The 14,979-nt window shown below is 47.7% G+C and overlaps 1 long non-coding RNA gene across 2 annotated transcripts in view; it reads right to left on the bottom strand.

Annotated features, from left to right (window-relative positions):
* Positions 1-655, bottom strand: part of LOC149992057 (uncharacterized) — a 174,676-nt gene extending 174,021 nt beyond the window's left edge. For both annotated transcript variants that reach the window (XR_016508470.1, XR_016508471.1), the window contains exon 1: positions 602-655. This is a non-coding gene — a long non-coding RNA (uncharacterized LOC149992057). The remainder of the gene's footprint in view (positions 1-601) is intronic.
* Between the last annotated feature and the right edge of the window lie 14,324 nt (positions 656-14,979).

Genomic DNA, 14,979 nt, shown 5'->3' with positions numbered 1-14,979 from the left:
GGAAAACAATGGGATATCGGGGATATTTAGACAAGAAAACCTAATCTTTTGAGATTGATAAAGAGAAAGTCTCTTGTCTTCGCGAAAATGACTCTGAGGGCTGCTGTGGAAGCCAAGGCACAGCACGGCACCCTCTTCGCCTGGACCAGGGATGGCATGCCGCCCAATACGACAGCACGAACCCAAAGATCACCGCGTAAATGTTTAAGAAGCCACGGGGAGGCCACCAGGGCATCACAGGTGTGGCCGTTGTGTCACCGCTCAAGGAGTGTCCTGAGCCCTCACAGCAGTGACGGGTCCACGTGATGGTCCCGCCTTCTGACGGGTCCCAGTGGCCCAAGAACTACAACTGAGAGGTCCCACAGTTTTCCAGGACCCCCACAACTCCTGTATCGGCACAGGTAATATTTTAATGAAGATTAAGCTTCAGGTTCACACACACACACACACACACACACACACACACACACACACACACACACGGGAATACTTGGCCATAACAAAGGAATGAAGTCTTATCATTTGTGACAACATGGACAAGCCAAGAGGGCATGATGCTCAGTGAAATAAGTCAGTCACAGAAAGGCGAATACAGACATACCTCGGAGCTCTGAGGGCTGGGGGCCAGATCACGGCAGTGAAGTGAGTATCCTAAGAGAGTTGTAGTCTTCCTGCTGGTGGAGAGTCCTGCCTTCTACTTGCACAAAACACAGCATCTCTGAAATACAATAAAGCAAAGCCCAGCAAGACAAGGCAGGCCCATATCATAGGGTTTCACTTCTGTTTGTAATCTAGAAAAACAAAACAGAACAGAAACAGTCTCATGGGTGCAGTGGACAAACTGATGTTGCAGGAGGGGATGGGGGAGAAAGGGCGGGTTTGGTGAAGGGGAGTAAGAGGTACAACCTTGCAGCTATAAATAAATCATGGGGACGTAACACACAGGACAGGGGACGTGGTTAATAATATCATAATAGCTTTGTACGGTGACAGATTACACGAAGTGGTGATCAGTCTGTAAAGTATGTCTAATCACTATGTTGTATACCTGAAACTAATAATATAATATTGCTTGTCAACTACACTTCATACAAAAGTAGGTGCTAGGACTGCATGATAATCCAATTAATGAAGAGGAATGAATTGTTTGAACATGCTAGAAAATAATTAAACATATTCTTTTAATGTTACATAAAATATTGACATGGACAAAGATAAGAAAACTCATTTATACCATTATAACTGTGACACCGACAGTAATTATGACAAAGTAAATAGTGGCAGCAGTTCAAAGGCTATGCAAAGGATGTCACTATACAAGAAAACTTGAAATTCTGTAAAATCTTACAGTTCATATGTGAAAGAATACCAAATCATTCACCTTTTCACAATATTTTTCTTACCAATAATGGTTTGTGTATCTAAAAAAAGTCTGAACTATTAAAATTTTAAAACAAAAACAAATTTTGATCCAGTGTTAGAGAAAATATAAGTGCCACTCCATCTTTAGAAAAATGAAACAAAAAATACTTGTCTGTAAAAAGGCAAATAAAAACAATCAAAAGTCAAATCGATAGTTTTTAAAGAAGTGGTATGTATAAATACTTAATAAAAATGTTATTTTTTATTTTTATACAGTTTGTGGTATTTGTTAGCCCTTTAAAATTTACATTTGTCATAATTTCTTCTCAACTTTTTAATAAATAATTCTTTACATGTTATCTTCTTTCTAAAGTGTTGTATTCTTTTCTTAAAGAGGGCATCCCAGTCCTGGCCGGCAGCTCAGCTGGTGGTTCCGCTAGGCAAGGGTTGCAGGTTCAATCCCCAGTCACACATATTAGGATCAGCCAATGAATGCATAAATGGGTGGAACAACTAACTGATGTCTCTCTCTCTCTCTCTCCTCCCCTTCCTCTTTCTTAAATCAATAAAGAAAATGTTAAAAAAAAGAGATCATCCCAAATTATATAAACGTTATGCTCCACGAAATCTGGACCCACCCTGTATGTCAGTCAGTAATTTTTAGTTGAAAGTGACAGGAACACAGCTTCTAACGCAGACAAAATAAAGCATGAAAAATTAAGTACGTCTGGACCAGGGCCTCGCGTTGTGCTGTGGGCACTTGGTGTCACACCCCTCATCTCTCTCTCTCCCCCTACCTTCGGTGTGAGTCCATGTTCAGTCTGGCTTCCTGTAACAGGAGCAAGATGGCTGTCATTCGTGACAGACATCCACCCTCTGTTGACAACAGCTTTAGCCCTCTGATGAGCCTTATGTGGAGTCGCTCTGGCCTGGGCTAGCTCGTGAGCTCGTGCGTGAGGACTGCCAGAACCGGAGGGGGGCCTGCCTCTCACCTGTCATACAACCTGGGATGAGAACACGCGAGGTGGTCCCCAGAGAAAGTCAGAAAGCCGATTTACGGAGAGAGAGAAACAGACACTGGACGAGCAACAACAGAAGCGTTCCGTGACACACACATCTTTTCTTCTACATTTTCACCTTAGAACCAGGGCCTACACCCATAAAAAGAGGCATGGTCCTGGCCAAGGACTTGGAATGATGGAGACAGACCATGGCTTTCTCATCAGAACGTGTCTCTGTACTTTAGCTGACGGGATTTTTTAAGCTAGAAGTTTAAAGTATAACTTTGTGCCTAAACAGAGCTGCTAGATAGATCTGGAAGGGAAACAACGGGACCACAGAGCCACCATGAATAGTGCTCATCAAACAAAAGGACTCCTGGGTCGTTTAGACATAACATGAGCGACCACTGCTGGGCCCCTGACCAGTGCTGGGCGTGGTGCCCGGTAACTGACCTGCGCCTCTAGTCTCCACAGTCACTGAGAGTGTATTTTTCTGTGCACACTTGAAGGGTGAGCTATGTGACTCTCAGACAGAGTAACTGCATTGCCTGTGACTGTGTAGTACAAGAAGAAAGCCTTGCTAAGATACACACACCTCAGTCCTCTCCTTCGGGTGTACCCGTTCCCTCGCTGCCACTCCAACAGTCTGCAGACACGGCACGTCTCGCCTCCCTCATGAGAGCAGTTTCAGCAAAGCCCCGCGTGGAACGTCGGCATCGCATCAAGTTAATATCAGAGATGCCGCCTTTGTGGCTTTGCTATGGCAGGAGATGGGCCAGCGGCTTCTGGAAGTTACCAGGGCATGGTTAGTCCCTGCGCGACAGCCTTCTGCCCGAGCAGATGTTTGCGCAAGCTTAATCTGCTTTAGAAGACATCATCAGAAATTTCTTGAGGTTCTATGGCACTTTGTATTTTGTGAAGCAAATTTATATAAATTAGTCTTGAAAGAAATCTGGACGTGAATCAGAGGGAGGAGAGAGGTTCAACCTCTTCGTTCCCCGGCACACCCAGCCAGGAAGAAGGTGGACGACGGTGAGGGAACCCGGAGAGGTGACGGGCCGCGAGGTCCCGCAGCAGCAGAGGCCCGTCGGGCTCGCCTGGGACGCGCTCGTCCTGGCAGCTGTTTCAGCGCCGCAGCCTAAGACACCCCGCTCCAGCGGAGGTGAACGTCCTCAGCGGGCTGGCCGCGGGCCTTCCCAGAGGAGGGAGGCCCTACTGGGGGAGTAGTCGTGTGGTCCCCGGAGCTGAGAGCATGAAACTAGCAAGGAGAAGATCCGAGAACCACAGACTCTGCCACAGGAGGGGCACCTGGGCAGGGGGACCGTGGGTGCTGCTGCCATGAGCTTTGAAGGCACACACACAGCTCTTAGGGGAAGCAGATCGAAAATCATTTCCTGGCAAATGCCCATCTGGGGCGACCAGAGAAATGTGTGAGGCCCCAGACTTCCAACAGATGGCTGTTCAGACTGGAAAGGGGGGGGTGGTGCTCTACTCTCCCCACCTTTCCTGCGTCCCCAGGCAAACCCCACCCAAACCAACAACTGAAAACCTAACTCGGATTTACGGCAGCTTTCAAAAATAAACACATAAATAAGTAAATGACTGTGTCGTTCCTAAGAACTGTTACCAAGCTGACGTGATGTGTGCGTGCAAGATGAAGCAGAATGCCCATGAAACGGAGAGAAAGCAGGAGTCCGGCACGCGGCGTGGGGCGGGGATGGCCCGCGCACGGACGTGCTGCGGCGGCCGCACTTACTCAGGCCCCTCAGTGCGCTTTCCGTGGCACTGAGGTCTGCTTTCCCCTCCAGAGATGCTAATTGGGACGGTCAGGGAGCTGTTTAAGGAACTTCTCGTGGGCAGTAACGAGAAGTACACAGACTCACTGCAGATAAGGAGGTTTCTCTTCCTCGTCATCACCATATCAGAATGGGGACCTAGACTAGTCCATGACCAGCAGGCATACCTTCAAAATTTATTAAAACTGTCCATATATTAGATTATAAAGATAAACTTAATTTAAAAAATTAGAAGATTCTTCAATCAATAAAAATGGCAATTAAAAACAAAGCTATAAACAATAAAATATACTCGACTAGTTTTATCTTATTTTCTTAAATAGACACAGGCCATCCAGACCTGTAACTATTGAATATTAAGAGTGTAGCAATTAGGAAATCAATACCTATCAGAATTTGTAGAGTTTAATTAGAGCTATAGACAGAGATAAATTCATAGCTTCAAAGGCTATCATCATTACAAAAAAGTAATTAAAATTAAATGGATCCTTCATCAAAAGGATTAAAGTATCTAGAAATAATGGAGTGAAAGACCGGTACAGTGAACACTGTAAGACACTGATGACCAAAACTTAAGAAAATACGGATAAATGGAAAGAGATTCTGTGTTTATAGATGGGGAGATTTAATACTGTGATATGTTCACACTACCCAAACAATCTGCAGACTCAGTGCAGGCCCTATCAAAATTCCAATGGCGTATTTTACAGAAATAGAGCAAACAACCCTGAAAATTGCAGGAAACCACAAAAAAACCCAAACAACCAAATCAATTTTGAGAAAGAAAGAGGTGGAGACGTCACACGTCGGGGTTTCAAACTACACTGCAGCATAAACACTGACTCGCAGGGCAACGGCCCAGCACAGGGCACCCGGGGAGAAGCCCACGCCTCTGTGGTCAGTTAACCCAGGGCCACGGTGGCCGGAGTGTGGGGCGGGGCGGTTCCGCCAGCAAACGCTATTGGAAAAACAGCGCTTTCTCCTGATATCTGGGCAGCCACATGGAAAAGAGCAAAAATAAGCCACTATCTTACACCATACACAGAAATCAACTAAAAAATGGATTGAAGACGTGAACATAAGCCCTGAACCCATCAAACTCCTCCAAGAAAACGGAGGAGGAAAGCTCCCACCCATCGATCTCACCAGCGATTGTTTGGGTTTGTCATCAAAAGCAAAGGCAACAAAAGCAAAAAGAAACAAGTCGAACAACATCAAACTAAAAAGCTTCCGGACAGCAAAAGAAACCACCAACAAAATAAAAAGACACCCTACAGAATGGAAGACACTATATGCAAATTATATCTCTGATAAGGGGTTAATATCCAATATATAAAGGACTCATACACCTTAATAGAAAAATCAATCCAATTAAAAAGAAGCAGAAGATCTGAATGAACACTTTCAAAGAAGACTCGCAGATGACGACAGGCACATGAACAGAAGCTCAACCTCATTAATCATCAGGGAGATGCAAGCAGAACCCCAATGAGATATCACCTCACACCTGGTAGAATGACTGTCACCAGAAAGACAACAAAAGTAGCAAATGCTGGTGAGGACGTGGAGCAGAGAGAACCCGTGTGCGCTGCTGACAGCAATGTAAATTGATTCAGCCACTGCAACAAATAGTATGGAGTTTCCTCAAAATATTAAAGAATAAAACTACCATATGACATAGGAATTCTACTCTTGTGTATTTATCTGGAGAAAATGAAATCACTATTTCAAATCACATTCATTGCAGCATTATTTACAATGGCCAATATATGGAAACACCCTATGGGTGCACTGATGGATGAATGGATAAAGAAAATGTGGTTATGTGTATATTTTTTCCCTATATATTTTTCCATATATATGGCAATCCTGCCTTTTGTGACAACATGGATGGAACCTGAGGGCATTGGGCTGAGAAAAACAAATACTGTGTGATCTCACTTGTATATAGAATTTCAACAAAGCAATCAACAGATACAGACAACAAACTGGTGACCACTGGAAGTGGGGCGGGGGTGGAGACGAGCAAAACGGGAGAGAAGTTAAAAAAAAATAAAATTAAGTGAATTCTACATATTTGATGAAGAAGAAAAAAATCAAAATATACTCAGAGTTGGTTTAAAAGCTCATAAAATGATTGTAAAAGTGGAAATTGGTAAGTTAGAAAATGAAAAAGAGTAATGAATAGATTGCAACGCGAGATCTGATTTCTGATTAATCTCGCAACTGGCTGACGCGGCCACAGAACCACGTTTTATATATACCTGGGCGTGCACTGGCTCAGGGATCATGTCAGTAGGAACTGGAATCCCACGTTTGATAGATGGCGTCGTTATATACCCTAATGTATAAATCTGGGATCAGGCTATTCTGGAGGGAAGGGTCTGGCAGAACTTGCAACATAAATGAACTCTTCTTATAAGTCAAGTTCCTTGGAGCTCTCTGAGTAATTTCAAACTTTAAAAATCAAGTTTTCAATGTAAACGTGAACTTGCCAGAGGCACTGGGATTTTCAAAACAGATTTCTGTAACTGAAAAGGTCTACGGCAACTGAAAGAGCAGAGAGGACAGTGAGCAGGACAGAAGCTGGAGTCCAGGATTCTGACACCGTGGGTTTTAAGGGATGGAGGAAAGACAGCCCAACGTCTGAAGTTTGGCCCAGAGACAGCCTGCAGGCGCCTGCTGCTCTGGGAGGTGCGGGAAGATGCGTGGGTTGAATGCCAGGCATTATGCTGGAGACATTCCCATCTGCCAGGCCACCGACTCCTCACTCTGCAAGGCTAGTGGCAAGGAATTAGCATCACCACAGTCCAATGAGAGAATGGATCTCTCAAAAATGGGATAAGTTATCCCAAATCTCACAGAGCCAAGCAATACAGAACCAGGATTCTGACCGAGGCTTGCAGGACGCCAGCAGCTTCCTCTTAGTGGACCCCCTAGCCTTTCCCGGGAGAGATCTCTTGGCTTCTCCTATGAGCTCAGGCCCACGGTGGGGGATGGGGAGGGGGGTTAAGCGTCTCTCCTGATGGCTTCAGTAGGTTCACAAAATACATCTGAATCAGGTTTCAGGGATTCAAGTTGAATGAGGCCAGATTTATGGAGTTTAGGAACATTAAATTCTTCCTTTCCTGGGGTTGAGGGGCCTTCTTGCTGCTAACCCAAAAAAGTGGTTTCTCTTCCTCTAAGGCTGTATTTGGAAGCCCAGGCTTCCAGGATGCAGGAAACACAGATGATCGAAGTTTCAAAGTTCTTACAGCACGGAGCAGACTCAGCAGTCAGCCAGGCCCCGCTCACTCTGAATGGGCACCGCTCCCAGGCCCCAGAGCGACATCTGGAATTGGACGTGAAGGCTCAGGTGAGGGGATCATCAGGGGAGGGGCGTTTACTGAATCATGTGTCCGTTCATCCAGCCACTGTTTATGTTGGCAGGTTAGTGAAGGGTTTGCTAAAAGCAGCCAAGATCTCCATTCTCCTGCAAGCTGCAAGTTCCATAAAGCTGAACCTGGCCTAACAGCGTAAGCCTGATGTATCACGGGCGACGGCGGGCAGAGGCACGTGGGCAGGGGGCAGCAGGAAGAAGGCAAGCCTGTTTAGGCGGAGGGGCAGCTAGAGGAGAATCCAGGGTCCGGGCAAGACGCCAGGTCTTACTGTCTGTCTTCTCTCCAGGACCCAGTCTGCAGAGATGCTAAGAGCTGTGTGGGTCCGCGGTGAGAGCTGTAGGAACAGGTCAGCCTTGGTGCCTCCCAGCCTCCCGCTGCGGGGCCGTCTTCCTTCCGACCTCTGTCCTTCAAGCCCCTACCCTGGTTATCTGCCCCGGCCCCTGACCATGAGGCCATTTTAATAAAACTTCACTTTTGCCCTCTGTTTATTGTGCAACCAGGCCTATATGGTTGTACAGACCTGGTCAATTTCATGCTGCGTGTTACAGTAATTCGGCCCCAACCTGGTCACAGGCTGCGCTGATTAAAATCCAGGCCAGGGCTGACACTCAAGCCAGGTCTGAGTCTATCTTTCTCATAACGACATCTTTCGTACTGTAGATGTTTTTTGTTTGTTTGTTTTAAATGATACTTCTTCTGAGTGGATCGCAAATTTACACCTTTGTAACTGAGGAACAAAATGCGGTGTTCTGATCTCGTCACCTGGAGGAAATATCGCTGAGACAGGCAGATGGGAAGAGACAACACGAGTCAGAGGGGATCAGCCTGAGCTACGCACAGGAGTCCCGGGGGTGGGGGGTGGGGTTTACATGTGGTGAGGCCTATTACACTCAGCAAGCCTGGGAGGCCCCTCTGGGTATGAGAAGGCTGCAATTCAAAGAGATTCTGACCAGCCCAAGGAGAGGCAAAAACGACAGTTTCAGATTTAAGACCCTGGAGGAGTCTTAACTCCAAAGGTCTTCTTCCCATGGGGAAGCGAAGACAGGCAGGCAGAGGAAAATCAAACCGATTTAGCCGTCTCTGTGGCAAATGCATTAGGAAGAGACGGTCTTCCACAAACATCCACAGGGACAGCTTATTATTTGAGGAACCCACTTGGTGTGTCCATCCTCATCAGCTTGCTGTGGTGACATCAGAGCACCTGAGGAAGACTCCGGCAGACTGGGCGGGGGGTGGGGGGGGTGTTAAGGATGTAAGCATTTGGAAAAATGGTAGCTTTTTTAGCGTTGGGTTGGTGACTGAAGTAAGAGATAAAGACAAACTGCAGAGGAAGGTGCAGATGACCTGCATGGAGTGCGCGCGTGCGCGCACACACACACACACACACACACACACACACACACACTCCGGTGGGCACCCGAGCCCCACTGATGGGACTCCGCTCCATGGGGAGCGCCTTAGAAGAAGGGACCAGTCTAGGGATGGCTGGGGCACTTGTACATAATTACAGAAATCAGCAAATCGGTAACCAAGCAGCAATGTATTCGTGGCTGCAAGGAGCTCTAGCAGCTTGACCTTAGTTCGTTTAGTCAGGACGACAAAGGGAATAAGAGACACAGACGAAATAAGAAAGTCTGCAAAAGCAGCAAGACTGCATTAAGATGTCATTGGCATAAAAATGAGATGCAAAACAGCTCCTACTGCGAGTTCCAGTATTAAGGGCTGATGTCATTCCAGTGACATCAGGAGCAGCTAATGAGGGTTAGAGATGGTTGCTACGTGGCTGCAAAGCAGGGTGGCGGCTTGGGATCCATGTCTCTGGGGAGCAGACTCAGACACCCTATGGCCAACCACCCACGTAATGCAGCGCTCCCCCAAAACATCTGTAAAGAATGCCCTACTGTCTACTGATGTGGCCCCAAGCGATGAGGAACAAACAGACCCAAAAGGGAATACAAGCCCAAAGCCGAGAATGTTTAACTGAGCAGTGAAACAATCCATCTATCTACTGATCCTGGAGCTGTTCGAGAACTGCACGGGTGTGTTTGCCTTCACGTGTGACGGAGTCACGCACATATATTTGTGTGAACCAGTCTCCTCAAAGCCATGGTCACTGCCTTCACACTGCATGTTTGAAATTAGCCAGAGGGGGGTATTCACACCATGGAAACCAACAACGAATTAGGGCTTTCCCCACAGAGTCTGTTACCTGTTCTCCGGTTTACCACTGGTTCGACCTTAAATACTGACCCTGACTGTTTTAATAACGATAACCATTTAAGACTGACTACCCACATTGCAAAGCTCCATATCACGGGGCAGGGACCCCTTCACAGTCCCCCGTGAGCAGGCGCCTGGCCAGGGAAGAACAGGAAACTGCGGAGAGGCCGGTGGAAGGGAGGCCAGGATATTCCTACCCCCGTTTCTGCCCCGAGTCTCCTGCAGGGGCTGTGTTTCTTCCTCAGTTTCTGCTCCTGACACAGAGGCTGCCATTATACCAGCTCCTGTCAGGTGCTCCCAGCCTCTGAGTCACAGCACTCATTAGCACTCTCTCCCTCTGTCCCCTCTGGTCTAGGAGCGGTGGCTTCCCGAGATGACTAATGTCTGGACCCCCTGACTATCTCCTATTATATTGCTAAGCTCACCCATTACCTGTGTGAATCCTGAATTCACTTTCTTCCACTTAACTATTCAGACAGCGTTTGAATCCCGGCTAGCTCCCCACTGCTAGCATAACTGGCCAACGCTCACATAAAAATTGGCTAAGCTTGGAGTTGAACCCCAGGTATGTCTGACTGTAAGGACTGTGCTGCATCCAATACCCTGACTCTTTCTTCAAACCCTGTCCTGGCTTTCGGACCCTCTACTCAAGCTGCCCTTCACGGCCCACTTAGGATGAATCATCAAAACCCCAGGAAGCTGCGGGTAAGGCCACCGTGGGGGAATCCTGGAGAAATGCCCTTGCTGGAGTCCAAGTGGAACGCTTCCAACTATTCATCTGTGCCTGGAGTTGGAAAATGAAGATTAGGTGAGCTGTCTGAGGCTCCTTTGCTGTAGGAGTATGTGATCTTGCTGCGTCTAAAAATGGTGCTGTTTGATATTTTTGGCCCCAAATGGAGACTAAAAATAACGTGACATTACCATAAACATCATAATCTGCCTGACCCCATGTAGGCCCACACTCAGCTACATTGATTCTTGACTCAGAAACAAGTCCCACAGTTACACAGGGGATAGGAAATAATTACCGAGCACACACACCTGGTCATCGTTACCCGGTTTTCCGGTCCCTTGTAACTCATCACTCAGCTTTCTTTGGACAAAAATCTTACCTAGTTTTCCTGTCTAGGCTCCGACTCTATCACTGCGCCCGGTTATTTCAAATCCCTGGCACTGCTTTTGCTTTGCCTCGTCTCGTGCTCTGGTGATGGATAAAAATGTCATCTCCTAAGAGGCCAGAGCTTAAATCCTGCAGGACTCTGGTGTTTATTACTGTGACCACATGGGGTTTACCTACTTCTCATCCTCGTATCCATGAGGTTTCTTGGGGTTGGGATGATGGGGATGTTGCTGAGTCAGTGAGAGGCAATCAGTTACACTTTTTAAAAAAAAAAAATTTGAGAGAGGGGGAGAGAGAAAGAGAAACATTGATTTATTGCTCCACTTACTTATGGATTCATTGGCTGTTTCTTGTGTGTGCCCTGACTGGAGAATGAACCCACAACCTCCACGTATTGAATGATTCTCTAGCCAACTGATCTACTACCCGGCAAGGCTGGCTGCATCTTAGTGTTTTGACCAAAGAAACATTTACAGAGAACAAGCCTACCCTCAGCGGTCCCTTGTTTCTGCTGAAACATCTCCTCCTCCAGACGAGGGATCTCAGATATGCTGCATCTACGTGTCCGTCCTGAACCACAGGTCCCTGGATTCCTCTGCCGTGTGCCTCTGAGTGAAGAGGCAGCAGCACAGCAGGGGTCGCCCAGGCGACGGAGGCGCAGGGCGCTATGGCTCCTCAGCGAACCTTATTACCTTGGACTTTGAAGGCCATAGCTTTCTCTGGGGGAGAGGGGGTGTGCTTTCTCTAGTACCTTCAGGCCTACGGGCTTTGCAGTGAGAGCTCTGCCTGGGAGGAGAGACTGCGCTTAGGGCATCTGAGATCTCCGTGTGAAATGAGATTAGCTTTGGACATCAAAACACAAGGCCAGATCACCCTTCAAACTCGGAGCCCCCATGGGCCCGGCAGCTCCTCAGAGCTGGCCCCCGAATTAAGTGCTGCTCCTTTTATTAGCTGCAAAAATTAAATCAATTAAACACGCTGACCTTGAGTAGTTTGTGCTTTTCTTACACACAGTTTTAAAAGATACGAAAACTGAGGCAGAGGAAGGAAAGGAGCTAGAGACCTGTTGGAGGCAGGTAGATGTCTCCCAAATGGTCTAACGTGACGCTGTTATGGCTGCTTCCTCTGGGTGCCATCGTTATCCCAAAAGAAGTGCACGTAGCAGTGGGAGTGACCACTGGGCACACCGGGGGCAGACCTTTTGGTTGCCCAGGCGAAGGTGCACTGAGCAAGCCCCTCCACTCCTCACCTGCTGAGCGCCTCAGGGCGGAAGGAGCTCGGAGCCCAGAGCAGTAACAGTATTGTTGCGATGGGAAGGATAAACTCTGCCATCACAGCCCCGGGGCCTGCCCTCCAGCCACCCCCGAACAGCGGAACGTGTCTGGTCCCACATGCAAAGGGATGCAGGCAATGCGCTCTGCTCGGATGCCCACACTTCCTGGGTCTGCCTGAAACAGACGGCCCATGTCCCAGACAAGGAGGGGTGGGCTTTTCCTCTTAGTTTATGCCCTGGAAGTATCAAGATGGGGACGTTTAAGGGGTGATACTGCGGCACATCCCTTCTCCACGGAAACCGGACCCACGTGGGGGAAGGGGCCTGCCCAAGGAGGCGTGGCCACTTCATTTTAAAGTTCTCGTAAAGGCCCAGTGTGCCAACTTCTAGTCCCCTGTGCTAATCAGTGGCATTTTTAAATAGAGCTGAAGTTATCTAAAATTTTACTGAAAAATGGCATAATTATGCCAAGTTTTATGCTACTCATTTACAATCAAATAATCATTTTGTTTATTAGAAGTGAGTCTCCTCCCATTAATTCTAGTTTTTTTGTTGTTATTGGTTTGACTTCTCTAGATTTGTTTTTGACTTTGTTGTCTTGTTTCTTAATGTTCTGCTTTCTGCTAGTCATTACCATGGGAAAAATTAGGACAGAGATGGAAAAATAATCCAGAGCAAACACATAGTCATGCACACAGTACTTATGATTTTTCAAGGCATTTCCATACTTATTCTCTCTGTTCATTCTGACGCAACTTTGTGAGGCAGACTGATCATTATGATCTGACCCATTTACTGCTGATCTAACAGGGCCCCGGGAAGCTGGGTACCATTCACAGCACCGCACACTGAGTACCAAGCAGGATGAGGACTAGGTTGCAGCACCTGAAGTCTAAAGTTGCATCCATGATACCAGTGAGCAGTGTCTGCTGTATTCTGTACGCTGTGGCTGCCAGCCCAGCACTGAAGGCTTAAACGCAGGTCCCTACAGAAGTCACGACACTAGACGGGTTACAGCTGACACACTGGGTAGCCTTGTGGTGAAAGCTGGGAGGTTAACGGGAGTTTGAAGTGAGACTTTAGCGGACTGCAGACGTTCCGATAGTGTGATGCAGTCTGCCCTTAGAGACCTGCACAATGGACACATGACATAATCACAGATGCCCCTAAGGGACATGGCGGTAGCAGTGTTGAAAAGAATGAGTTGGATGATAAATTGGAAGAGATTAAAAATGAAAGCCACGCTGGGAGGCTGTGGTCCAGGTGAGACACTGAAAAATTAGCCCTGCTGTGACATTACAATGAAGAGCGATTGCCAACCTTTCTCGTCTTGTGGCGCACGTAAACTACTTACTAGAACTCTGTGGCACCCCAAAAAACATTTTTTTGGCCGATCTGGCAAAAAATTAGGTATAATTTTGATTCATTCACACCAGATGGTTATTATTGTGTTGGCTGTTGTCATTTCTTTTAACAATTTAAGGGAAAAGAGGCCAATGTCCCTGACTAAATAGCCAGGAATCACACATTTAAAGAATACTTGGAGCACACGGGTTGAAAATCTCGGGTACAGACTGTCACGGTGTCTCTGAATTTACAGCAATCCCAACACGCAATACCAGACACAGAGGCCAACCTCTCCGCCCTGCAGCTGAACTAATATTATCAGAAACAAAAACAATAAGAGCAGCACCATGCACTGGGCACTGCACCCCACGCTCTCCGTCCCCTACCCCGACACTGCCCTCGCCGACCTTCCCGGCGGGCCCGCCACCCGCCTGTGCAGGCCAGGACTGCAGCGCCCCGTGGAAGCACGTAAGCTGCCCAGGTCCTCACAGCCGCTACGCAGCGCGGCCGGAAACGGAGCCCAGGCCTGAGGGTGCGACAGTGGGTCCCTCTCAGGATGTGCTGCTGGCTCCCTCTTCTCTGCCCTGCAAAGCACTCGCCGGCTGCGCCCAAGGGAGATTGTAAGAAGTGCGCTTGTGTTAATAGTGTAGTAATTTCCTATTTAATGAGGGAGAGAAAAGAAGATTCCAGCAAAAGGCTTTGGTTTGAAATGAGGGAAAGGCGGAGAAGTCACTTGTCAAGATACAATTTAGAAGTGTCTTAGTAGCTGGACTGAGAGACTCGGAAAGAGAAGGAGCCGTCTGGGTTAGGCCAAGGAGGGACACCTCAGGGGAGGCACACCCACGGGTGCCAGAGATGGTACACGGAAGGGCGGGGCAGGGGTGCCCTATTAGCCGTCCCAGTTTCTGGTTTTGCATCTCACGTTCCTGAGAAGGTCATTACGAATGGGATTATGGGGTCTGGCCAGGGGGCCGAGGTGTCAAAGCCTCTCTGCCACAAAAGCCTCACCAACTCCAGGGACACAGGGTCAATCTGATGTCTGGAGACCAGGGTGAAAACGAGGCTGCCTTAGCTGGTTTTTATGCTGAGCAGGAAGAAGAGCTGTGGCGTGGTACCTGGAGAAGTACCGCACTGGGAGTTGGAAGCGTCCCGAAACTCAGCCGGCTGGCTGCTACTGGCGGGCTCGGCTGGGAGGGCCTTGGGAGTCACTGGAAGACAGAAATGCAGAGTCCTCGGTCCTCGGAGCACTTTCTGAGAGTGTCTTATGTTAAATGCCTGCTTCAAAGTCTCTGCTTCCCCAGGGAGAGAGTTTGTGGTGTGTGTGGCTTCCATTTAGGAACGAGGAGTTATTTACCAGGAGTTTGCTGATAACAAGAGCTTGATTATGTAGAGAAGATTTGCCCTTTTCATGATAAAAATGCTCATTGCTGTGCATTTAGTTAGTCATGAAAACGTCCTCATTAACACAGCTACTCTGTAA

The sequence above is a fragment of the Furipterus horrens genome, unplaced genomic scaffold, assembly GCF_987537825.1.
Source record: "Furipterus horrens unplaced genomic scaffold, mFurHor1.1.pri manual_scaffold_16, whole genome shotgun sequence".
Lineage (NCBI taxonomy): Eukaryota > Metazoa > Chordata > Mammalia > Chiroptera > Furipteridae > Furipterus > Furipterus horrens.
This window is presented reverse-complemented; position numbering and strand designations above follow the sequence as displayed.